Consider the following 24649-nt stretch of genomic DNA (forward strand, 5'->3'; position numbering starts at 1 on the left):
AATCAAATTAAAGAAATGGAAAATGATTGGAAAACCAAATTGGAGCGAATCGGTAAAGTTGGGGACAGAATGGGTGACCGTGTACAAAAATGTGGGGAGACCAGAGACCGCAGGTTGGGTGAGCAGGTCCCAGAGGTGCACGACGAGGTAAAGCAGGTCGAGAAGCGCTGGTTGAGCGAGGCGGAGAAAAGCGCGGGTAAAATGACGGGTATAGAGATCGTGACCCGGGGTATGGAAAAGCCGGCGACCGCTGAGGTAGAGGGAATTTTAATACAGCCAGCGGTCGTCGAGGTGAGTAAAGAAAAAGTAGTGGGAATTGAAATTGGAGAGACCGGGCGCTTAGAAAAGCACTCGCGGCAGGGAGGAATGGATAATGTACAAAGTCTGAATTCACATCCTGATGCCGTACTTGCTAATCCTTATAAAGATTTGCAGGTGCGCGTGGAGAGGAGGACCCCAAAGGTGAGTCGCGCTGTATATGGTGCTAAAAGGTTTTTCGGCAGAGTGTTTGGCGCGAAGAGAATTGTCGCGCGATTGGGGTCGATATGGCACCCGGGCGTTTGTGGAAGGCCCGTTGGGAGTGGTGTGAGTGGAAATGGCGCGCTTGTGAGGAAAAAGTGTGCGTCGGCGAGTGGGTGTGTTATAAAGTGTGGGAGTAAAACCGAGTGCGAGCGGGAAGGCACGTCGGAGTGTACTGAGTGTGACACAGAGAGTGAGAGCGATACGGAGTGTACGTGCGAGGGTGAGAGTGACCCGGAGAGTGAGTTGGTGGAGGAGCGGGTGCGAGGATGCACGTTTGGGATGGACGGCGAGAGTGTGCGAGGAAGCACACCTGAGTTGGTTGTGGCGCGGGTGTGGGAGAGCCCATTGAAGCGCGTGAGTGGGTGGATGCGAGAGTGCACGCCCATGGTGAGTGTTACGGAGGACGTAACGGAGGAGAGGTGTGGAACAAAGTGTGCGAACGACGAGTGTGCGCAAGAGGGTGCGCGAGAGGTGTGGTGTGTAACAGGGAGTACGGTGGTGGAATGGACAGAGTGTGTGGAATGTACGGGCGGTGTTGGAACGCCGGGTTTGGTGAGTGTGAAAAGGGTCGCGTGTGCGTGTGAGCATGCGAGTAAGGCATCGACGTGGACCGGAGCAGCGTTTAGGGCGACGGATAGCCGATGCGAGCACTCGGGGCGCGGTGCGCTTTGTTGGATGCGAGGCCCGGCACGGATTGGTGCTGCGTCGCTTCTCTTTGAAGCGTCGTTGCCAATTCGGGCCTGGCCCCGCCCCGCACGGTCGAGTCCGGGCCTAGCGGGCAAGGCAACCGGTCCGGTTCAAGGGCAGGTAGGAGGAAGCGGACGGTGCCCCCTTGTGGGGCGGCGTTCCAGCCGGGCGAGATCGGGCCTTCGGGCGGGAGACCGGAAGGCTCCGCGTCGCGATGGGCCGTGGAATCTCGGGCCGAGCAAACCGCCTCCCTTGAACGGAATGCCGGACGGATTCAACCTGCAGGCGACCAAACCACCCGAATTCATTGCTCGGCTTTGCGAAGCCGAGTTTTAATGATGTAACGACGCACCGAGGCTCAGATATAGCGGACTGTGATGGTAATAGTGTTTTGGATCCGAAATTTAGAATAGTGAATAGGATTGGCAGAAGTGATTGGCAAAATTTGATGATTGGCAAATGATTGGTAGAATGATTGGCAGTGATTGGCAAATTTTGATTTGCAGGAAATTGGATGGGCCAAATTGATAGTAGAAGATGCCCGATGTGGTGGGATGGCAAATCCACCATCCCTCGCACAATGGGGCACATGAGCTATAGTTTTATGGGGTTTATGGCAGTGTAAGCTCGCCGAGGGAGGGTTTGGATAATGTATAGGGACCTAGAGATGGCGCGGGTGCCGGTGAGAATGCATAGGTAACGGTAGAGGTAAGTAGCGACATTGGACAGGTAGTCGGGGACATAGAGAGGTTAGAATGGTTGTTAATGACGTGGGATGTGCTTAGTTAAAGGGAAGACGGGGAGCACCAAGTTAGAAGGAAACCAAGTAGACCAGCTAATGCTGTGTGTTTGAGAATCGAAAGTGTATGGAGCAGTGTATGAGTGAGTGAGGTAATTGTGAGTTGTATTGAGCGTGGAAGTGTATGGAGCAGTGTATGAGGAACAATTGTGGTTGTGCATTGTATTGAATGATTGAAGAAGCCTGGGAGGAAGGAGGGTGCAGGAAGCACCAGGTGTGATGGCACAGGTGTGCAAATACAGGTGTATGGAGAATGGTTGTGTGGAATACATGGAGTATGGATTGGATGGTGTGGAGTGAGTATGGTGGAAACTGTGGAGTGGAGTGGATGGTGCGAAGGCAGTGGATGGGGAGGATGGACCCCATCACGAATACCCGGGGAGGGTAGTTTAAGAGTTAGGTAGAGGGAGTAGGTAAATTGTGGTTGGATATTGGCATCTGTGGTGCGTGGTGGAAGAATGGTGTTCGGATGGGTGCATTAGTGTCGTGGAAATGGCTGGGTGTGTGGCCTGTTAGTGTGTGTAGTTAAATGGGCACTCCGCCACTGTTAGGATGTCGGCCAGGTGAGGCCGCAGGGGGGCTCTGGGAGCCGGTAGAGTTGTGGATGGGGCCCGAGGATCCGGAGGACGGACCCGGGTAGCCCAGTGCCAGAGAGGGCACCGAGTGGGGAGAGCGCCAGAGGGCTTTCCCCAGTTAGATAGGTTCGGGTAAGGAGCAGGTAAGCTCGGAGGCAACTGCAGTGGTGGAGGTGTGCAGGTGGGTAGACCTGCTGGGAGAGCCACACGACCCAGTCGTGAAATTGTGCAAAGGCACAGGCAGTTGAATCGGGGGAGTGAGACCCCAAATTGATGAAGCATCACAGTTTGGTCAATGGGAATTTGGTTCTTAAAACCGCATAGGGTAAGATGGCCAATGTATTGGCAGGGAAAGACCCCGGGTAGTGTAAAGTGTGTTAATGCCATTTAGAAGGTAGATAGGATTGGAATCTCCTCGCACCATCTACATCCACTCACCTGAGGTGACAGAACGCCACACCATGCCATGTTATTGTTTTTTTTTGTGCAAATGTTTGGAATGTGAGACGCATCATGATGTGGGTGTGACATTGTGCTGATGTTCTATCTCTCCCTCCTTATGACGATTGATGATGAATTGGTGATGGCAAATTTGGATTAGTGGGATTGTGACGAATTTGGAGTAGGGGAAATATGGGGAAGACGTGACAGTCGCGACGAATTGGTAATGTGTAGATTTTTTGTGTACATATGGGGTAAGGGCAAGGGTAGAGTAGGTAACAGGGGGGGTGACATATGGAAGGGACGAGCTTTTCTCTGCTCAGTCTCCAGACGCACCTCACTTTGCATTGCCTTCGTTGATGTGTACCCTTGTGACCTTACCCCTCACTCACCTGTCTTCTCTGTCTTCCTTCCCCGACCCATGGATCGTGCTCTCTGGGCACTGAGGGGAGCGTGCGGGAGTTCGCCATTGTGTGCCCGAATCCCCGCAACCAGCTGCCTGCATCCACGCACCACTTATGGACCACATGTCTGTGGCTGAGCACCACTCATGGACCCCACAGGTTGGGGCATAGCCCCTCTGCTGGGACCGGCCACGATGGCCCAAGATCTTGCTTGCGGACCCGGTGAGGTGGCACCAAGCCCACAGGTGAACCACCCCTAGTCGGCCCCTGTGGGCCATAAATAAAAATGGACACGTTCTGTGCTTTTTATATCCACCAAATAGGCCACAACCAAGAAGATGAAGTTGACAACATCTGGAAGAACAACGGCCAGCAGAGGGAGCCGAAGAGGAAGACCACCAACAGGGGTTTGTTTTTTTATTTTGAACTGTGGTGATTGTGCACTGACTGGTGCTTTATGGTGCTCTTTATTAGTGCTGGTGCGTCGATACAGCGCAGGCTGTTTCCCTCCCCCCCCCCCCCCCCCCCCAAAAGAGAAATCACAGGTCCTGGGTTGCGTTTTGTAAATAGTCCAATCAGCGTCACTTGTAAATAATGCTCCCCACCGTTCATGTGTAGTTTGAGAACAATTCCGCAATTCGGTTATCCTGTGGGCGTGAATCTGTTAGGTAGGGTGCAATGCAGCAGAGGGACATACTTATTTGTGTTTTAAAACTGTCGCACTCAGGGTCAGGTTAATTGTAGAGGGAACTACACCTACGTGTCACACTAAGTAAAGTTTTATAGGCCCGGGACGTGCCTGGAGGATGAGGGTGCAGTGTTGCGGATTTGAGAATCCTGTAATTGTTGTAAATATCACCCTGTGTAAATGTAATGATTCTTGTAAACACCTCCATCAATTTGTGTAAAGGTCAAAGGTCGCCCCCCTTAGTTAGCCCATGTACAGGCACGTAGGCCACCATAGAACCTCTCCATAGTTATTTCTTTATTCTATGTCAGTATAAGGCTCTGTCTCCCATTAATTGACACTGCATTGCATCGAATTGAAATAAGATAGGATCCCTCTGACACCCCCATGGCCTCTTCAAAGTGCCAGTAACTTTGGGTGGGGTTATTGGCATCACCTTCACCCCAACACTCCATTACGCACGAGGTCATCTCAGAGCAGAAGGTGGGAGGAGTCAGCAAAGCACCAGGAACAAGGCGTGGCTTTGCCAACGCCTCCTCAAGGGGGCGGGATCGGTGAGCCCTCGCGACCAATCAAGGCCGAGGCGAGCTCACCGATGGGCGTTTCCAACAGGCCGGCGGCTTGATCGCGACGCGCCTCATAAAAGGGGGTGGGGAAGGACTGCGGAGTCAGATGCGGGAGATGCGGCAGATGAACCACACATGAGCGAGGGACCTCCGATGAGCTTTGAACCCACCGCAGCTTTGACCACCGCAGCTTTGAGCTTTGACAGCGGTTTCGGCCGTGGCTACGAAGGAACGCCGCCGTGCGAAACCGATTGAGGAGGGTCGGCGGCTGCTCACCTCGAGCCGCGCCATCACCCCAACCGGGCCCGCATCCTTCCCGCCCTGTGATCCCACCTTCTCGCCCGTCCAGCCATCCACCTCCTGCCATTCATTTCTGCTTCATTCCCCGTGTAAGTCTGATTGTCGTCTGTCCTTTGTGTTGTCCCTGGGAATAAGTAAGACTGTATAGGTAAGCTAGAAATTGCTCTGTGTCCTTCTGATCCTTCCATTTCCCTGTAAATTGCATTTCATTTCTTTTCTGCTTTGGTTGTGTATAAATAATTAATAAATCCTGTTCTTCCTTACTCTGCCTTCTTTCCTTCACATCCGTTCGTCCTTGTCTTTTCCATCATTGAATACCTGTGGCACGATTTGGCCAACGAATAAGAATCGGGTCTAGTTTTTGTTAATGGTTCGAGCCGCGGCTGCTAATCCGCTCGGCAAATAACATCTTGTCCGCGGTCTCGAACGAGGTTGCTCACCTGCCTCTCTGGAGGGAGCTGGGCAGCTTCAGGACTCACGTCGGTCAGTCGCAGACAAGGGGATTAATCCCCCCTTGGTAAGGGGAAAAGGGGCCGACGGTGAGATCCGCAACAATATATATATATATATATACAGTGACGTGAAAAAGTAAGTACACCTCATGTAAATTTTGACTTTTTCAACATATTTCAACATACAGCTATTTGATCTTCATTTCAACAAAATTGATAGATAAAGGGGATATACAACAAATATCATGAAACATTTACATTTTGTAGTCCATTGTATAATTTAAATAAACCTTAATGCAAATTTCGCATGTGGAAAAAGCAAGTACACCCTTCGCTCTAATAGGTGGTATTGCCCCCTTTGGCAGAAACAACCTCAAGTCGGCGTTTCTTATAATTGTACCAGTCTCTGAGATCGACTGGGAGAAATTTTTGTCCACTCCTCCATGCAGAATTATTTCAGCTGTGCGATGTTTGAGGGGTTTCTTGCGTGCACAGCTCGTTTAAAATCCCCCCACAACATCTCGATGGGATTTAGATCCGGGCTTTGACTTGGCCATTCCAGAACCCTCCAGACAGTCGAATGATTGATTTCAAATTGTTTGGATATCTTTTTAAATCCCTTCCCAGACTCATAGGCATCTACAACCTTCTTTCTGAAGGCTTCAGAGAGCTCTTTTGATCTAGGCATGGTGACGCCGCACACTTCAACAACAGAGCAAATCAAACTAAATGTCTGAGGTTTACATAAGACAGGTTCCTCCAAGATCCTCTCTAACGATGTTCTAATCATGTGCACCAGAGCTGGTGCACCTGATTCTAATTTTAGGTATTTGAAGTCGTGATAAATATGGGGGTGTACTTACTTTTTCCACATGCAAAATTTGCATTTATGTTTATTTAAATTATACAATGGACAACAAAATGTAAATGTTTCATGACATTTGTTATATTATATCATCTTTATTGTTCCCCGTCGCACCGCGGAGTGAAAGGGGGACTATGGTTTTTCCCTCCGTACGTGTGTGCGTCCGTCCGTCCGTGCGTGCATGCATGCGTCCGGACGTGCGTGAGCGAAGGACCGAATTCTAATTTGGTGTGTGGGTGCAACTAGGCATATGGAAGAACCCTATTGAAAATTAGGTCACAACGTCAAAATCCAAGATGGCCACCGCCATGTATGTCTGAACCTTGTGAGCGGAATATCTTGAAAAATAAATAAACTACTAACTTCTAATCTGGTGTGTGGGTGTATCTCGGCATAAGGAAGAACGCTATTGAAAATTGGGTCGCCACGTCAAAATCCAAGATGGCCGCCACCATATATATGTCCGTCCGTGCGTGCGTAAGCGAAGGACCGAATTCTAATTTGGTGTGTGGGTGCAACTAGGCATATGGAAGAACCCTATTGAAAATTAGGTCGTCACGTCAAAATCCAAGATGGCCACCACCATATATATGTCTGAACCTTGTGAGCGAAATATTTTGAAAAATAAAGGAACTACTAACTTCTAATCTGGTGTGCAGGTGTATCTACGCATAAGGAAGAACGCTATTGAAAATTGGGTCACAACGTCAAAATCCAGGATGGCCGCCTTGTCTATCAATATTGTTGAAACGAAGATCAAATAGCTGTATGTTGAAAAAGTCAAAACTTTACATGGGGTGGATTTACTTTTTCAAGTGACTGTATATATATATATATATATATATATATAGGGTTCTTCCATATATATATATATATATATATATATATATATATATATATATATATATATATATATATATATATATATACATACATATACATATATATATATATATACATATATTGTTGCGGATATGGGATTTGGCCTCCATCCATATCCGCTTGTAAATATTCCCCTATTTCCCCAATACTTCCCAACTATCCCCAATCCCCCATTCCCTAGTCCCATTTTCTGTAAACAACACTCTGTAGCCCCGACCTTCCCCTATTTCCCCCATTAAATGTCGCACCCAGGTTCACCGCATCTCACGTAGACAACTATAGGACATCTTGCTAGTTATTCTTAGTCTATGTCAGTTAAGGACTCGTTTCCATTAATTCTGACTCTTCGTTGCACCAGAATGTGATTGTATGGCACCGTTAGAAAGTTTAGGACCTCCCAATACCTCCCCGCAGCTCTTCCTCATGGTACAACAACAACTACAACAACAGCGGCGGCGGCGCGGGGAGTGTGCGTCCTCACTCCGGCTTGGTTAGCCGCCATTGAGCATGTGCTCCGACGGGGTTACCACGCAGGGGCTCGCTGTCAGCTCCTCGTCAAGGGCGGAGCCCGGTAACCCCCCGCACCCAATGGAAGCGGCGGACCGATTCCATCTGGGGCGGAGCTAACGAGCCGAGGGCGTGTCACTCCCCGCTGGACATGCGCAGGAAGAGGGAGGTGACGTCAGATGCGCCCCCAGCACGGAGAGAGAAGACGCCACCTCCAGGCGCTGAATACCTCCCCGCATCTCTGGACCGGACCGCGTTTGATTCTGCCCCTGAGCCAAGGTGCACCTTGAGCTATCGACTGCCTGCCCTTCCTTGCCATCAATCCCCGTGTAAGTCAGTCTTGTCCCGTTTGCCTGTGGTCTGTCGGGGATAAGATAAGACTGTGTCTAAGTGCCCATCTTTTCTGTGCTTTACCTCTTGGCGTGTAATCTACCCGTTTCTGCATCACCAATATTATATCCTCCTCCGGAGGTCTTGAGAACTGTACCCCTTGTGTCGTTGCATTAATCCCAGCCGTTGTGTCCTTTCCTTCATTGATTTAGCGTAGCGCGATTCGGCCAACGTTCGAGTGTAATCGGGTGGGATAGGGTTCTAATCGGGGAGTAACTGTGCGGATGCGGTAATACCAAACCGCTCGGTAAACTAACATCTAAAACCGCGTCGGTAACAATTGGTTGTCAGGAGTTGGATTCGGACCTGGGACTAAATTTGTTAGGCCCAAATTTTGGAACACCAATTGTACTATTAGAGTAACAATTGGTGTCGAGGAGTGAGATCGGACCCGAAGCGCGCTTAAAGCGCTCAAAATTACAAGTGACCGAAATTTGATTGTGTTTTACAAAAATAAAAACCCGAATTTTGAAAGTCGCGCTATGGCAGATCAAGACGGCTGGGTTCCGGTAGAGGAGAGTGAGGCAGGTTCGATCCAGGACCAAATTGAGGGACATGAGGAGAGCGAAGCAGTGAGGGTGGCAGGTTCGCAAAATAGCGTCGTCGCGCACGAGGTTACGGGCGCGCAAAATGGCGCCTCGCACATGGCCACGGCGACCGCGCGCGTAGCAGCGCCGTTGGTGGATTCAAACCTTTTTTTCCTGCAAATGAGGACCCTTATGGGACAAATGGGAGACCAAATTGGAGGTTTGAAAAACAGTATAGAAGCTCAGGGTGAGCGATTGGAGGGCCAAATGGGGGTAATGGGGAACCGGATGGATGCTCAGGGTGAGCGATTGGAGGGCCAAATGGGGGTAATGAGGGACGAAGCGAGGGGTACCAGTGAGGGATTAAAACATGGGTTAATGGGGGTAGAAAACAGAATGGCCGCTCAAGAGAATCAAATGGAAGGGATGCAAAAGGGGTTAGAGGGGTTAGAAAACAGTATGGAAGGCAAATTGAGGGACATGAGGGACCAAGCGGAAAGGGAAGTTAAACAAATGGGGCAGCAGATAGAGGGGGTCAGAATGGGGGTAGAAACTAAATTGGATGCTCACAGGGAGGAAATGGAGCAGATGAGGGTGGCATCTGGGCAGGAGATGCAAGTGATGGGAGAAGAGATCAGAAGAGGGGTGAGTGAGGAGGTCGGAGGAGTGCGCGAGGAGGTGAGGCACTGTAAGGAGCGCATGGAGAAGGAGGTGAGAAAGGGGACTGTAAAGTTACAAGGGGGCATAGAGGACCTGACGCAGGAGGTGGAACAGCTGACGGAGGGACAAAAAGGACTAACGGAGCAGGTTCAAAGGAACACTGCGGTATTAGGAGGGTTAAAAGCGACACAGAAAGAACTAAAAGACGACTTGATAGCGACGAAGAGGGAATGTCAGATGGTACGTGAGGGACTGACAACGAGGTTGGACGAGGTGACGGAGGTAATGGAGACGAAGGACCGGCAGGTGAGGACGCACATGGAAACGGTCAAGGTAGCCTTAGAGGACGAACTTGAGGAGACGTACCGGGAAATAAAAGAGGTAAAGCAGAAATTAGAAGAAGTGGAAGAAGGGGTGAGCGAAATTAAGAAGCGACGGAGAGGGGATAAGAAAGAGATAAAAGAGGAGGTAAAAGAATTGGTCCAAGGTCTGTGTTCGGATCGTGATGATGTGCTCATTAACCGGATGAGGGATTCGCAGGTGATGGAGGAGAAGCGAAGAGGAAGAGGACCCGGTGTAAGTGGTGACCAATATGGTCGTGCGTATGATGCGCGAGGTGATTTAAGAAGCTTGGGGGTCGAGATAGACCCGGGTGTTCGTGAGAGGCCGTTGGTGAAGTGTGCGACAGGTCTGGTGTGCGAAAAAGGAGGTGTGCGAGAAAGTCCGACTCTGGGGTGTGTGAGGAAAAAGTGCGTGCCAAGGAGTGAGGGTGCTGGCGAGAGTGAGTCGGTCGTAGCGCGTGTGCGAGGGAGCACATGGAAGCGCGGTGTGGTAAGTGTTACAGAGGGTGTGATGGGAGAGTGTGCGCAAGAGTGTGCGTGAGAAAGGTGTGTGACGGACAGGTGAATGGGGAAAGAGTGCGCTGTCAAAGGCAAGGAAGAATGCACGCCTGTGGTGAGTGTTACAGAGGGTGTGACGGGAGAGTGTGCGCAAGTGCGCGCGAGAAAGGTGTGTAACGGACAGGTGCATGAGGAAAGAGTGCGCTGTCGGGAGTAAGGGTGAGTGCGCTGTCAAGAGTGGAGGTGAGAGTAGTAAGAGTGACACGGAGCGTGAGTTGGTTGTGACAGGTGACAAAGGATGTACACCTGGAATGGAAGGATGCACACCTGGAATGGTAGAGCGTGTGTGGGAATGCACGCTGGAATTGGTCGTGAGGCACGTGGTTGGGTGTGCGAGTGAGAGCACACCTGTGATTGTCACAGAGGAGGTGACCGAGAAGGGGGCGCGAAGAGGTGTGTTGGTGAGGTGTGCGAGCGACGAATGTGTGCCAAGGTGTTCGGTGGTCAGGTGTGTGACCAAGTCGGTGAGCGGAATGAGTGTACCGAGGTGTGTAAGGAAAGGTACGAGGAGCATGGGAACGGCTGGAGGTATGAGCAAGAAAGGGGTAGCGTATGCATGTAAGCATGCAGGTGAAGCATCGACAGTAACCGGGTTAGAGGTTAGAACGACTTATAGCCGAATCGGGCCCTCGGTGCGTGCCGGGCTTCGCGTGCCGCGAGAACCAGCGGGGATCCGAGCCACGGCGGGTTCGAAAGGACCGCCGTACGCGATCCACGCTGGGCCTCGCTTTGAACGGCCGCGTCCGTGCTCCACTAGGCGGAGCTGGCAGCCCGATAGGAAGGGTCGTCATGGCGACCACTTTTTGTTGAGGCATTCCGGCAGGTCGAGATCGGGCCATGGGATGGCTCCGTGCCGAGATGGTGCGTGGGATCTCGGCCCGAGTAAACCTCCTTCCCTGCACCGAATGCGGGACGTATCCAGCCGCTGGCACCAAACAACCCGCATTCATTGCTCGGCTTTACGAAGCCGGGCTTTGGACAGGAATTGGCGCACCGAGAGGCATTAGTGAGTAGACTGTGTGATGAGGTTAGTGTTTTGGACCCAAAATTAGAAAAAAAAAAAATTTGATGATTGGCAAAGGATTGGCAGTAATGATTGGCAGATGATGAGTAGTGATTGGCAAATTTTTGATTTGTTGAAATTTGATGTGCAAAATTGGTAGTGGGAGATGCCCGATGTGGTGGGATGGCAGCTCTGTCATCCCTCACAAACGGGGGGCAAAGGAGCACTAGTTTATGGGGTTGATGGCAGTGAAAACTAGCCCGGGTGGGTTAGGTTATATTGTAGGGATCTAGCGAAGATGACATTAGGTGACGTTAAGGTTAGTTAGTGACTGATACCTGTAGTGGGGACGCAGGTAGATTAGTGTGGATTATAATGACGTGGGAGCGCAATAGTTTAAAGGGACGACTGGGAAGCGCAAGTTTCAGAGGGGAGTAGTTAGATGAGATGATGCTGTGTGAGAACTGGACAGGTGTGTGGAGCAGTGAGTGTTGTGGATCAGCGCGAATGCGCTTGGGGAGAGAAGGGTGCAGGTGGCACCAGGTGATTGCACAGGTGTGCAACAACAGGTGTATGTGGCTGTATGGAATAAATGGTATGGAGTATAGGAATGGATGGTCGTGGAGTGAGTATGGTGGAAATTGTGGAGTGGAGTGGATGGTGCGAAGGTGTGAATGGGGGAAGAGTGGACCCCCATCACGGATACCCGGGGCGGGTAGTGTAAGTGTTAGGTAGAGGGTACAGGTAAATTGTGGTTGGATATTGGCATCTGTGGTGCGGGTGAAAGAATGGTCTTTGAATGGGTGCAGCAGTGTGGTGGAAATGGCTGGGCGTGTAGCCTGTTAGTGTGTGTAGTTGGTTTGGGCACTCCACCACTGTGAGGATGTCGGCCAGGTGAGGCCGCAGGTGGGCTCTGGGAGCCGTTAGTGTCAGTGGGTGCCTGAGGATCCCGGGTGTGGATCGGGCAGCCCGTGCCAGAGAGGGCACTGAGGGGGTGAGAGTGCGAGAGGGCCTTCCCCAGTTAGTTAGGTTAGGGTGAGGAGCAGGTAAGCTCGGGTGGCAACTACAGTGGTGGAGGTGTGCAGGTGGGTAGACCTGCTGGGAGAGCTACACGTCACAGCCCAGAAATTGTGCGAGAGCACCGAGAGTTGAATCGGGGGAGTGAGACCCCAAATTGAGAAGCACCACCGTTTGGTCAATGGGAATTGGTTTTTAGAACCCATAGTGTAAGTTGGCCAATGGATTGGCAGGGAAAGACCCCGGGTAATGTAAAGTTGTTAAAGTCAATTAGGAAATAGTTAGGATTGATGAACCTGTCGCACCATACGCAGCCACTTACCTGTGGTGATGATGACTCCACACCTGTGTTCCTTTGTTTTGTGTTGCAGGAAGTGAGAATTGCTGTTGGATTTGTGAGACGCATCACGACGTGGATAAGACATTGGGGTGATTCCATCTCTCCCTCCTTAGAAGGGACTGATGATGAATTGGTGATGGCAAATTTTGATGAGAGTTGGAAATGGCAAATTTGATTGGTTAGGAGGGAGAGAAGACGAATTTGGTTTATGGGAGGAACGGGGAAGACAGTAGGGACGTTTGTTGATGTGTAAAGTAGATGTTTATGGGTAGTGTTGTGTTTTGTGGATACAGTAAGGGGTAAGGGAGGGGCAATGGAGGTTACCTGGTGGGGGGAGGGGCGTACGGTAGGAACGTACCTGTCTCACCTGGTTCCCATGTGCCCCCAGTGTGCATCACCTTGTATTGCGTGCACTTTTGCGCCCTTACCACCTTACTCACTTGTCTTCTTTTTTTGTCTCCCACCTCCGAGGATCTGGCTTTGGGGCAGAGAGAGAGGAGAGAGAGGTGCTGGCTCCGCAGTTGTGGGCCTGTACTTTCGCTGCTTGCTGCCTGGATCGATACACCATATGGACCGCAATTTTTGTGGCCGCCCACCATGGACCGCAGTTCTCTTGCGGGCAAGCACCACCCGTTGATGGACCTATGGGTCAACGTGGCACCTATGCCATACAGGTGAACCACTTTTAGTTGGCCCCCTGACGGCCACAATTCAGAAATGGATGCGGTTGGCGCCTTTCTTTATCTATAAAGAAGCCAGAAGGCCAAGTACACCACATGAAGGCAAGACCAGCAGCAGAACATCGGCCGGCTGCGACACCACCGGTGACTATGAACACTTTATTGGTGCACCGGATGGTGCTGACTGTACATGATGGGGTGGTGCTTTTGATGCTTGGATGGGGTGCTCTGCACATTATTAAAGGCCGTAGGGCCACAGAGCACTCGTGGGTTGGTGTATCGATGCTGGCATGCGTGCTCTCTCTATGCATAACATCTGCATGTGTTCCTCCAAAAACAGGTCCTGGATCGTAGTGTAAATATCAGTGCAGTCTTGTGTAAATAATGCTCCCTACCGGCTGTATGTTTAGTTTGAGGATTCTTTCCGCGATTCGGTTATCCTGTGGGTGTGTTTCTGTGAGGAGAAGGGTGCAACGTCGCAGGGGGACATATTTACTCATTTGTGAACATCTGTAAAACTGTCGCACTCAGGGTTGAGTTAATAGTAGAGGGAACTACATCTGAGTGCCACACTAAAGTAAGTAAAAATTTATCGGGTCGGGACGCCCCGAGGTAGAGAAGGGTGCAATGTTGCGGATATGGGATTTGGCCTCCATCCATATCCGTTTGTAAATATTCCCCTATTTCCCCAATACTTCCCAACTATCCCCAATCCCCCATTCCCTAGTCCCATTTTCTGTAAACAACACTCTGTAGCCCCGACCTTCCCCTATTTCCCCCATTAAATGTCGCACCCAGGTTCACCGCATCTCACGTAGACAACTATAGGACATCTTGCTAGTTATTCTTAGTCTATGTCAGTTAAGGACTCGTTTCCATTAATTCTGACTCTTCGTTGCACCAGAATGTGATTGTATGGCACCGTTAGAAAGTTTAGGACCTCCCAATACCTCCCCGCAGCTCTTCCTCATGGTACAACAACAACTACAACAACAGCGGCGGCGGCGCGGGGAGTGTGCGTCCTCACTCCGGCTTGGTTAGCCGCCATTGAGCATGTGCTCCGACGGGGTTACCACGCAGGGGCTCGCTGTCAGCTCCTCGTCAAGGGCGGAGCCCGGTAACCCCCCGCACCCAATGGAAGCGGCGGACCGATTCCATCTGGGGCGGAGCTAACGAGCCGAGGGCGTGTCACTCCCCGCTGGACATGCGCAGGAAGAGGGAGGTGACGTCAGATGCGCCCCCAGCACGGAGAGAGAAGACGCCACCTCCAAGCGCTGAATACCTCCCCGCATCTCTGGACCGGACCGCGTTTGATTCTGCCCCTGAGCCAAGGTGCACCTTGAGCTATCGACTGCCTGCCCTTCCTTGCCATCAATCCCCGTGTAAGTCAGTCTTGTCCCGTTTGCCTGTGGTCTGTCGGGGTTAAGATAAGACTGTGTCTAAGTGCCCATCGGAGTGTGCGTCCTCACTCCGGCTTGGTTAGCCGCCATTGAGCATGTGCTCCGACGGGGTTACCACGCAGGGGCTCGCTGTCAGCTCCTCGTCAAGGGCGGAGCCCGGTAACCCCCCGCACCCAATGGAAGCGGCGGACCGATTCCACTTGGGGCGGAGCTAACGAGCCGAGGGCGTGTCACTCCCCGCTGGACATGCGCAGGAAGAGGGAGGTGACGTCAGATGCGACCCCAGCACGGAGAGAGAAGACGCCACCTCCAAGCGCTGAATACCTCCCCGCATCTCTGGACCGGACCGCGTTTGATTCTGCCCCTGAGCCAAGGTGCACCTTGAGCTATCGACTGCCTGCCCTTCCTTGCCATCAATCCCCATGTAAGTCAGTCTTGTCCCGTTTGCCTGTGGTCTGTCGGGGATAAGATAAGACTGTGTCTAAGTGCCCATCTTTTCTGTGCTTTACCTCTTGCTGTGTAATCTACCCGTTTCTGCATCACCAATATTATATCCTCCTACGGAGGTCTTGAGAACTGTACCCCTTGTGTCGTTGCATTAATCCCAGCCGTTGTGTCCTTTCCTTCATTGATTTAGCGTAGCGCGATTCGGCCAACGTTCGAGTGTAATCGGGCGGGAAAGGATTCTAATCGGGGAGTAACTGTGCGGACGCGGTAATACCAAACCGCTCGGTAAACTAACATCTAAAACCGCGTCGGTAACAATATCTATATATATATATATATATATATATATATATATATATATATATATATATATATATATGTATATGTATATGTATGTATATGTATATATGTATATATATATGTATATATATATATATATATATATATATATATATATATACAGTGGGACCTCTAAATCCGAATTTAATTCGTTCCAGCGGAAGTTCGGATTGGGAAAAGTTCGGAATTAGAAACTATTTTCCTCATTAGAAATAATGGAAAGTGAATTAATCCGTTCCTGGACCCCAAAAATCCATTATCAAGACACTGTTAACTGCAAATACACATGATTCAAGGTAAAATAAGATGAGTAAATGCCCTAAATATCAAATAATAATAATAATAATAACAAGAAATAAATGTACTAACATGAAAATAACTGCATTTACCTTAGTGGAGAGTTCTGATGGTGCATGTGGAAGCTGGAGAGGAGGAAGGAGGGAGAGGGTTTTATTGCTTGGAAGGTGAGGCACCTTCCAAGCTAACATCAGATGACTGTGCTTCTGGTGTTTGCTCTCTTTGTCTCTTAACACCACTTGTAGAGGGTTGGGGCTCACTAGGCTTGCTTTCTTTAGAGAACCACCTCTCCAAAGTTGCCTGGTGTTGGCGACTTTTCTTAATTTTTCTGAAGTGGTCTGTCGACTCCTCTCCGGCCTTGCACCCCCAGCTCTCTCTGTGCTCTGTCCCCCAAATATTCCTACAGGTCGCACAAGATCTGCCAGCAACCCTCTGATGGTTAAACTGCCGAAATCTCGGCTCTCGGCTCACCTTCACTCTTTCATTCCTCTTTTCTCCCGCCTCTGGAACAAACTCCCTCACTCCCTTCAATCCCACTCCTCCCTCCAGGTCTTTAAAACAGCTGTTCACCACCATCTCTTATCTTCCCCCATCCAAAACCTTGATCTTTTCTACCCCCGCTAATTCACCCCAGATCCACCTTGTTTGAAATTCCAACTTCTTTCCTGGAAGTCCTGGCAGTGTCCATATGTTTTATACCTCTCCCACTGCCCCCTTCCCACGCCCCCCCCCCCCCCAAAGCCCTCGCCCTCTCTCAGATCTCTCGATGTCTCCATGTCTCTCGGTCCCTGCTCTCAAATGTTGTGTTTGTGTCCTTCCCCCTCTCTCCCCATCTTGTCTACCGCTCCCTATGTTATATGTTTTATGTGTCGGTTTGTCTTTCTGTGTGTTCATGTGATTAATGTTCGCTCTTTCACGAGCCTCGATATTGTATACAAAAAAAAAAAAAAAAAAAAAAAAAAAAAAGTGGTCAATCACATTGTCACCGAACAAGTTAATGCTCCTGTTAACCACTGCTTTATTAGGGTGCCACCTTTCAACAATGGCCTGTGTTTTAGACCAATGGAAGCACAGTTCTTTAATTTCAGCACTGGAAATGTTACCACTAGCTCCCTCTTCCTCCTCTGAATAAATTTCCACTGCCACTTCTTCTTGCTGCATCTTGTGGAGGTGCTGAAGTTCTTCTGTGGTGAGTTCCTTGTTGTGATCCTCCACTAACTCCTCCACATCCTCTTCACTCACCTCCAAGCCCATGGACTGACCCAATGCTACAATAGCAGGCACAATAGGTTCTTCAAAGCCTTCAAAATCTCGACGCTCGCGGCGGGAAATATGAACGACGCTAACGCTATGTTGGCGGTTCGGTTATAGAAATACATTCGGAATTAGGGACAAAATTTTCTCGAATTTACGGTTCGGAATTAGAGTAGTTCGAGATGAGGGGCGTTCGGAATTAGGGGTCACTACTGTATATATATATATATATATATATATATATATATATTGTTACGGATCCGGGGGACGGCACTCCCGTTAGCAAGGGGGGGTTAATCCCCTTGTCCTGTTAAGCTGGCCGTCCGACTGGTCCTGGTACTTGTAACGCTCTTTTGCGGGGTGGGATTGATCAGGGTTATTGGTCCAGGTATTATCCCGAATACCTTTATCAATCCCTCCGCAAAACAGGGAGACAAGTACCGCTCGAACCACGGACAAGATGGTATTTGCCGAGCGGTTTAGCAATCCACGGTTCGAGCCGTTATCAATGGACTAAACCCGATTAAAAGCGGTTCAGCCAAAATCGCGCCACAGGTACTCAATTAACAGAAATCACGAAAGCGATCGGTCGAGAATGAAACCAAAGAATAAGGAGGAACAGGTATTTATTAACTATTTACACAAAACCAAAGAAAGAGAAACGAAAGTAATTTACAGAAGAGAAAGCAGATACACAGGGCAGTTCTTAACTATACAGGCTTAACTTATCCCCAGGATAATACAGACAGAACGAACACACTTACACAAATGGGAGAAAATGGCAATGGCAAAGATGGCTGGAAGAGGGACACGGTCCAAGGAGCCGGCAGGCAGGAAGGTCCGGGGCCGGCGGCACGACGTCGAGGTCCCGCCGAACGTCCACGCTGCGGTTCAGCGGCGAAAAGCGGCTGGAAGCTTCGCGTCTCGTTCACGAGGGGGGGATGATGCAATCACTCGTCTGGTTCAGTAGCTGGGCACTTCCCTCCTGCATACCTCTCCGTGCTTCGATGCTGCGGTCATCTGCCCTCTTACTCCTCTCTCTCTCGTATCTTCTCACCTACTCTCCTTCCAACTCCAACTCCAACTGGTAAAAAGGCTTCGCGCTTAGATTGGTGTCGGCCGTATCAAGCCACGGGCTGTGAGGGCACGCCTACCGGTTCGCTCACCGCGGTGCTGGTTGGTGGTTAGGGCTGGCTGACTCCACCTCCGATGATGACGTGCCACGCCCGTGATTTGGCGGCTCCACCCCCTTCTTCTCGTTCTTGGCCTCGTGCGCAATGGCGGCGTGGTGCCAACAAAAATAGCCCAATGCAACGGCGGCGAACGCCGCCCTACTGTTACTTTGCGGAGACGTGGGTGAGGCCATTGGGGAGTTGAAAGGGACCTATCTTATTTGATTAATGCAACGTAGAGTCAAACTATTGGAAACACAGCCTTACCTGAAACACATAATAATGAAATAACTATGAAGAGGGCCTATGGTTCGCTACGTGTTGCGATGTGGACTAACTAGGGGACGACCTTTGACCTTTACAAGAAATGGAGGTATGTACAAAGAGAATTATTTACAAAGGGGTATATTTACAACAATTTACACAGTGCAGGGTTCTCAAAACCCCAACACAGCACCCTCATTCCTCCAGGCACGTCCCGGGCCGAAAAAACTTTAACTTAATGTGACACTCAGATGTAGTCACCTCCCGTCTGGACTACTGCAACAGCGTCCTCTTTGGTTCACAAACTACACATTTACGGTGGGGAGCATTATTTACAAGACACTATTCGTATTTAATAATAATAATAATACATTTATTTTATATAGCGCTTTTCAAGAAGCCCAAAGGCGCTTTGACAGAGTACAAAAAACAAGTGCAAAAAGACAAAAATCAATAGGTAAATAATCAAAGCAAAGGGAAGGAGAAGGAGAGGAGATAGTCAGGGGTTAAATAAATGCTGTGGGTTAAATGTTGAATGCAGTGTTGAACAGGTGGGTCTTGAGTGATGTTTTGAATGTGGTGAGTGAGGAGGGGTCTCTGATGGTGTGAGGTAGTGAGTTCCAGAGGGTGGGAGCAGCGATGGAGAAGGCCCCGTCCCCCCAGGATCTGAATTTGGTCCGGATGGAGGGGGTCAGGAGGTTGGTACCAGCAGAGCAGAGCTTGCGGGTGGGAGTGTGTCTGGAGAGGAGGTCAGTCAGGTACGATGGGTGGGGCCAGGTTATGGAGGGCTTTGTAGGTCAAGAGGAGGATTTTGTACTGGATTCTCTGGGGGATGGTGAGCCAGTGAAGCTTGTAAAGGACGGGGGTGATGTAGTCACGGGTCCGGGAATGGGTGAGTAGACGGGCAGCGGAGTTCTGAATGTATTGGAGTTTATTGGTGATTATTGAGGGTGAACCAAAGAGGACGCTGTTGCAGTAGTCCAGACGGGAGGTGATGAAGGCGTGGATGAGGGTTTCTGCAGCCGTGGAGGAGAGGGATGGAAGGAGACGGGCGATGTTTTTCAGGTGAAAGAAGGCTGTCTTTGTGATCTGTTTAGTGTATTTGTCGAAGGAGAGGGTTTGGTCAAAGATGATGCCAAGATTCCGGATGTGAGGGGAGGTGGATACTGGGAAACCGTCAATGTTGAGGGCAAAATTATGGGTGGATTTGGTGAGCGTTTTTGGGCCAATGATGATTATTTCAGATTTATCATAGTTAAGTTTGAGGAAGTTGATTTGAAGCCAGGATTTCATTTCAGTGATGCAGTTTGTCAGGATAGAGTGGGTGGCGGTGGAGATGGACCTGGTGGAGATGAAAAGCTGGATGTCATCGGCGAAGCAGTGGAATTGGAGACCATGACAGCGGATTAAGTGACCAAGGGGGGACAGGTACAGGATGAAGAGGAGGGGGCCAATAACTGAACCTTGGGGGACACCTTGGGGGAGGGGAGCAGTGTAGTGGGGGATTTGCAGTTATTGATGGAGATGAACTGGCGTCTGTCAGAGAGGTATGATTTGATCCAAGAGAGGGCAGTGCCGGTAATGTTAAAGGTGGTTCCAAGTCGGGTGAGGAGGATGAGGGCGGATGAGGTGAGGAGGGCAAACCCAGGACCTGTCATTTTGGGAGACAAAAATAATACTGCGGAAGGGAGGAAAAACATGCACTGCACCGACACACCACCCTCACATGCCTGGGGATGCAGAATTGATATTGCAATGCATCGCCGAGCATGCAAGCACCAAAAAAACACCAAAGCACCAATGACAAGCACCATCCAGTGCACAGTCATACATATTTCAAATAAAAAAAAAGCAACAAACGGTTGTCCGGGTCTTCTTTCTGCTCCTCCTCTGCTGGTCCGATGTTTCTTCCAGATGTTGTCCTTCTTGTGGCTTGCTGCCTATTTGCACAATAATAATAAAAAGCACAAAACGTGTCCATTTTTATTGATGGCCCACCGGGGCCAACTATGGGTGGTCCACCAGTCGGGCAAAAGGGGCCACTTCACCGTGGTCCGCAAGCCAACTCTTCCCTGGCCATCATGGCCGGTCCCAGCAGAGGGGCCAGGCCCCAACACGTGGGGTCCATATGGGTGTGGTGCTTGGCCACAAACGAGTGGTCCATAAGGTGGTGCATCGGTCCAGGCAGCTGGCAGCGGCGGCTCGGGCACACAGATGCGGCTCCCGCACGCTTTCCCTCAGTGCTCAGAGAGCACGGTCCATGGGTGGGGAGGAAGACAAAGCAGAGTCAGCGATGGGTAAGGGCACAAGCATACACATCAACACAAGGCAATGCAGAGGTGAGGTGCGCATGGAGAGCGAGCGGAGAAAGCTCGTCCCTATAGTACGTCACCCCCCCCCCCCCCCCCCCTGTCACCTAATCTACCCTTGGCCCCTACCCCATATTTACACAACTCTACACATTTACAAATTCCGTCACTACGTCTCGTCCTCCCCATATCTCCCCTAATACCAAATTGGTTCACAATCCCTCTAACCAAATTTGCCATCAATTCAAATTCCTCATCAATTCCTCTTAAGGAGGAAGAGATGGAACAAACAAGCACAATGTCACCCCCACGTCATGATGCGTCTCACATTCCCAAAACATTTGCACAAAAAGAACATGGTGTGGAGTCCTGTCATCACCTCAGGTGAGTGGCTGCAGATGGTGCGAAGGGATTTCCATCCTAACTATCCTCTAAATGACTTTAACACTTTTACTCTACCCGGGGTCTTTCCCTGCAAAACCATTGGCCACTTTACTCTATGCGGTTCTAAAAACCGAACTCCCATTGACCAAACTGTGGTGCTCATCAATTTGGGGTCTCACTCCCCCGATTCATCTCCCTGTGCCTTCGCACAATTTCAGGGCTGAGTCGTGTGGCTCCCCTAGCAGGTCTACTCCCCTGCACACCTCCGCCACTGCAGTTGCCTACGAGCTTACCTGCTCATTACCCTAACCTATCTACCTGGGGAAAGCCATCTGGCGCTCTCCCCACTTGGTGCCCTCTCTGGCACTGGGCTACCCGGGTCCGTCCTCCGGATCCTCGGGCCCCATTCACAACTCTACTGGCTCCCAGAGCCCACCTGCGGCCTCACCTGGCCGACATCCTCACAGTGGCGGAGTGCCCATTTAACCACAAACACACTAACAGGCCACATGCCCAGCCATTTCCACTTCACTAATGCACCCATCCAAACACCATTCTACCACACACACCACAGATGCCAATATCCAACCACAATTTACCTATACCCTCTACCTACTTCTTAAACTACCCTCCCCGGGTATTCGTGAAGGGGGTCCACCTTTCCCCCCATTCACTCCTTTCGCACCAACCACTCCACTCCACATTTTCCACCATACTCACTCCACACCATCCATTCCATACTCCATTTACTCCAGACCAGTTATTCCATTCAACCATTCTCCATACACCTGTTCACTTGCACACCTGTTCACTCTCCATACACCTGTTCACTTGCACACCTGTTCACTTGCACACCTGGTGCTCCCTGCACCCTCCTTCCTCCAGGACCATTCGCTCAATACAACTCACAATCACACTTTTCACCATACGCTGCTCCATCACCTCCTTCACACACACTGCACCATTCACGAGCAATTCCTCATTTGCTCAACACCAAGATTCTCACACACACGGCCATTCTCAACCAATTCCTCATTTGCTCAACACCAAGATTCTCACACAAACACAACTATCCAAACACAACTATCCAACTCGATCTAACCGCTATCCCGTTTAACGTCGATGCTCCCCGGACATGCTCACACCACTCATTCCGTTCGTTGCTCATACATCCAGGGGTCTCCATACACTTCGTTATTGTACGTTCTCTTACACACCACCCAGGTACACTCATTCCGCTCACAGACTTCGTTACACACCCGACCACCGCACACCTTGGCACACACTCGTCGTCTCGCGCACCTTCTTGCGCAAACTCTCCCGGTACGTACTCCGTACCACTTACCACAGGTGTGCATTCCAGCACATACCCATCATCTAAACTACCTGGTGCCCTTCTAACTTAGTGCATCCCCAGTCATTCCTGACACTATTGCACATACCACGTCCTTATCATCCACCTAATCTATTCTACGTCCCCACTACTTGTACAATGTCACTACTTCATTCTACAGTTACCTATGGTCATCGCTAGGTCCCTATACATTTATCCTAACCCGCCCTCGGCGAGCTTACACTGCCAAAACCCCATAACTATTGCTCATGTGCCCGGCCTGATGGGAAGGATGGCAGAGTTGCCATTCCTCCACATCGGGCATCTCCCCTTATCAATTTTGCCCATCCAATTTTTTTCCAATCAAATTTGCCAATCATTACTGCCAATCATTTTTACCCATCAAATTTGCCAATCATTACTGCCAATCCAATTCACTATTCCCAATTTCGATTCAAAACACTATCACCATCACAGTCCATTAAACTTGAGCCTCTCGGTACATCAATGCATTTTCAAAGCTCGGCTTCGCAAAGCCGAGCAATGGATTCGGGTGGTTTGGTCGCCTGAAGGTTGGGTCCGTCCGGCACTCGGTTCAGGGGAGGTTTGGTTGGGCCAAGGTTTAAAGCACCATCCCTACACGCAGGGCCTTTCGCTCCCACGCGTGGTGGGCCAACCTTGCCCGGGTGGGACGCCGCCACCACAAGGGGGCGCCGCTCCGATCCCTCCTACCTTCCCTCGAACCAGGCCGGTCGCCTTGCCCGGCAAAGCCCGGACTCGACCGTGCGCGGCGGGGCCCGGCCCGGATCGTGCACGACGCGCCGAACAGAAGCGACGCTGCACCCATCCCCGCCGGCTCCCGCAATACCCACAGCCCGGCACGGACCGAGAGCTCGCGTCGGTTAAACGTCGATCTAACCGCTATCCCGTTTAACGTCGATGCTCCCCGGACATGCTCACACCACTCATTCCGTTCGTTGCTCATACATCCAGGGGTCTCCATACACTTCGTTATTGTACGTTCTCTTACACACCACCCAGGTACACTCATTCCGCTCACAGACTTCGTTACACACCCGACCACCGCACACCTTGGTACACACTCGTCGTCTCGCGCACCTTCTTGCGCAAACTCTCCCGGTACGTACTCCATACCACTTACCACAGGTGTGCATTCCAGCACATACCCATTCACGCGCTCCGATGTGCTCTCCCGCACCCGCGCCACCACCAACTCACTCTCCGTGTCACACTCCGTACACTCTGTTTCACACATACCCTCCGACGTGCATTCGCTTTCGCACCCGGTATCACTCCCATACTCTGTCACACACTCACTCTCCGACGCACACTTTTTCCTCACATGCGTGCCATTTTCTCTCACACAGCGCACCACGGACCTCCCACAAACGCCCGCGGTACGCTGGGATCCCAAGCACGCGAAAATTCTTTTTGCGCCAAAAATCCTCCCGCAAAACCTCTTGGCACCATACACAGCCCGTCTCACCTTCGGGGTTCTTCTTCCTCCCCGCTCCAACACCTGCAAATCTTTATAAGGATTAAGCACGGCATCGTGATGTGAGCACGGACTATGCACATTTTCCATCTTTTCCTCCCGCTGTTGCTCTACCAAGTCCGTCTCTCCAATCCCAATTTCAACTTTCTTTTTCTTTATTCACCTCGACGACCGCTGGCTTTATTAAAATTCCCTCTTCTACCTCATCGGTCGCCGGCTTCCCCATACCCCGGGTCGCGATTTCTACCCCGGTCCAGTGACATGTGCTTTGCTCCACCTCGCTCAACCCGCGCTTCTCAACCCGCTTTACCTCGTCGCGTACCCCCGCGACCGCCTCGCTCAACTTGCAGTTAAAACTCCCTCTCCAATTCCTTCTCCTCATACGTGGCTTGCCCCCTTGCCAACCCCTCATTAATTTCTTTGGCTTGGCCAATTATGCCCCCCAGTTTGTCCCCTAATCTGCTTCCGAATCCCTCCAATTTGCTTCCTAACTTGTTTCCTACTCCTCCCAATTTGCTGTTTAATCCCTCACATTTGTTGTCTAAACCCTCCAATTTGCTTTCTAATTTCCCAATTTGGTCACTGGTACTCCTTGCTTCGTCCCTCATTGCTCCCATTTTACTTTCCAAACCTTTTATTTCCCGGGTGGATTTGTCCCCCAATTCTCTCATTTCTGCCCTTGATTTGTCCCCCTCTATTTTCATGTCTTCACCCGTTTTGACCATAAATG

At 50.6% G+C, this 24649-nt stretch overlaps 1 protein-coding gene across 7 annotated transcripts in view; it reads right to left on the reverse strand.

Moving 5' to 3' along the window:
- The window catches only part of SMC5 (structural maintenance of chromosomes 5), a 314964-nt gene that overhangs the window by 120281 nt on the left and 170034 nt on the right, over positions 1–24649 (reverse strand). The gene's annotated exons all lie outside the window — the stretch shown is intronic.

Source organism: Myxine glutinosa, chromosome 2, assembly GCF_964187855.1.
Source record: "Myxine glutinosa chromosome 2, kmMyxGlut1.1, whole genome shotgun sequence".
Taxonomy (NCBI): domain Eukaryota; kingdom Metazoa; phylum Chordata; class Myxini; order Myxiniformes; family Myxinidae; genus Myxine; species Myxine glutinosa.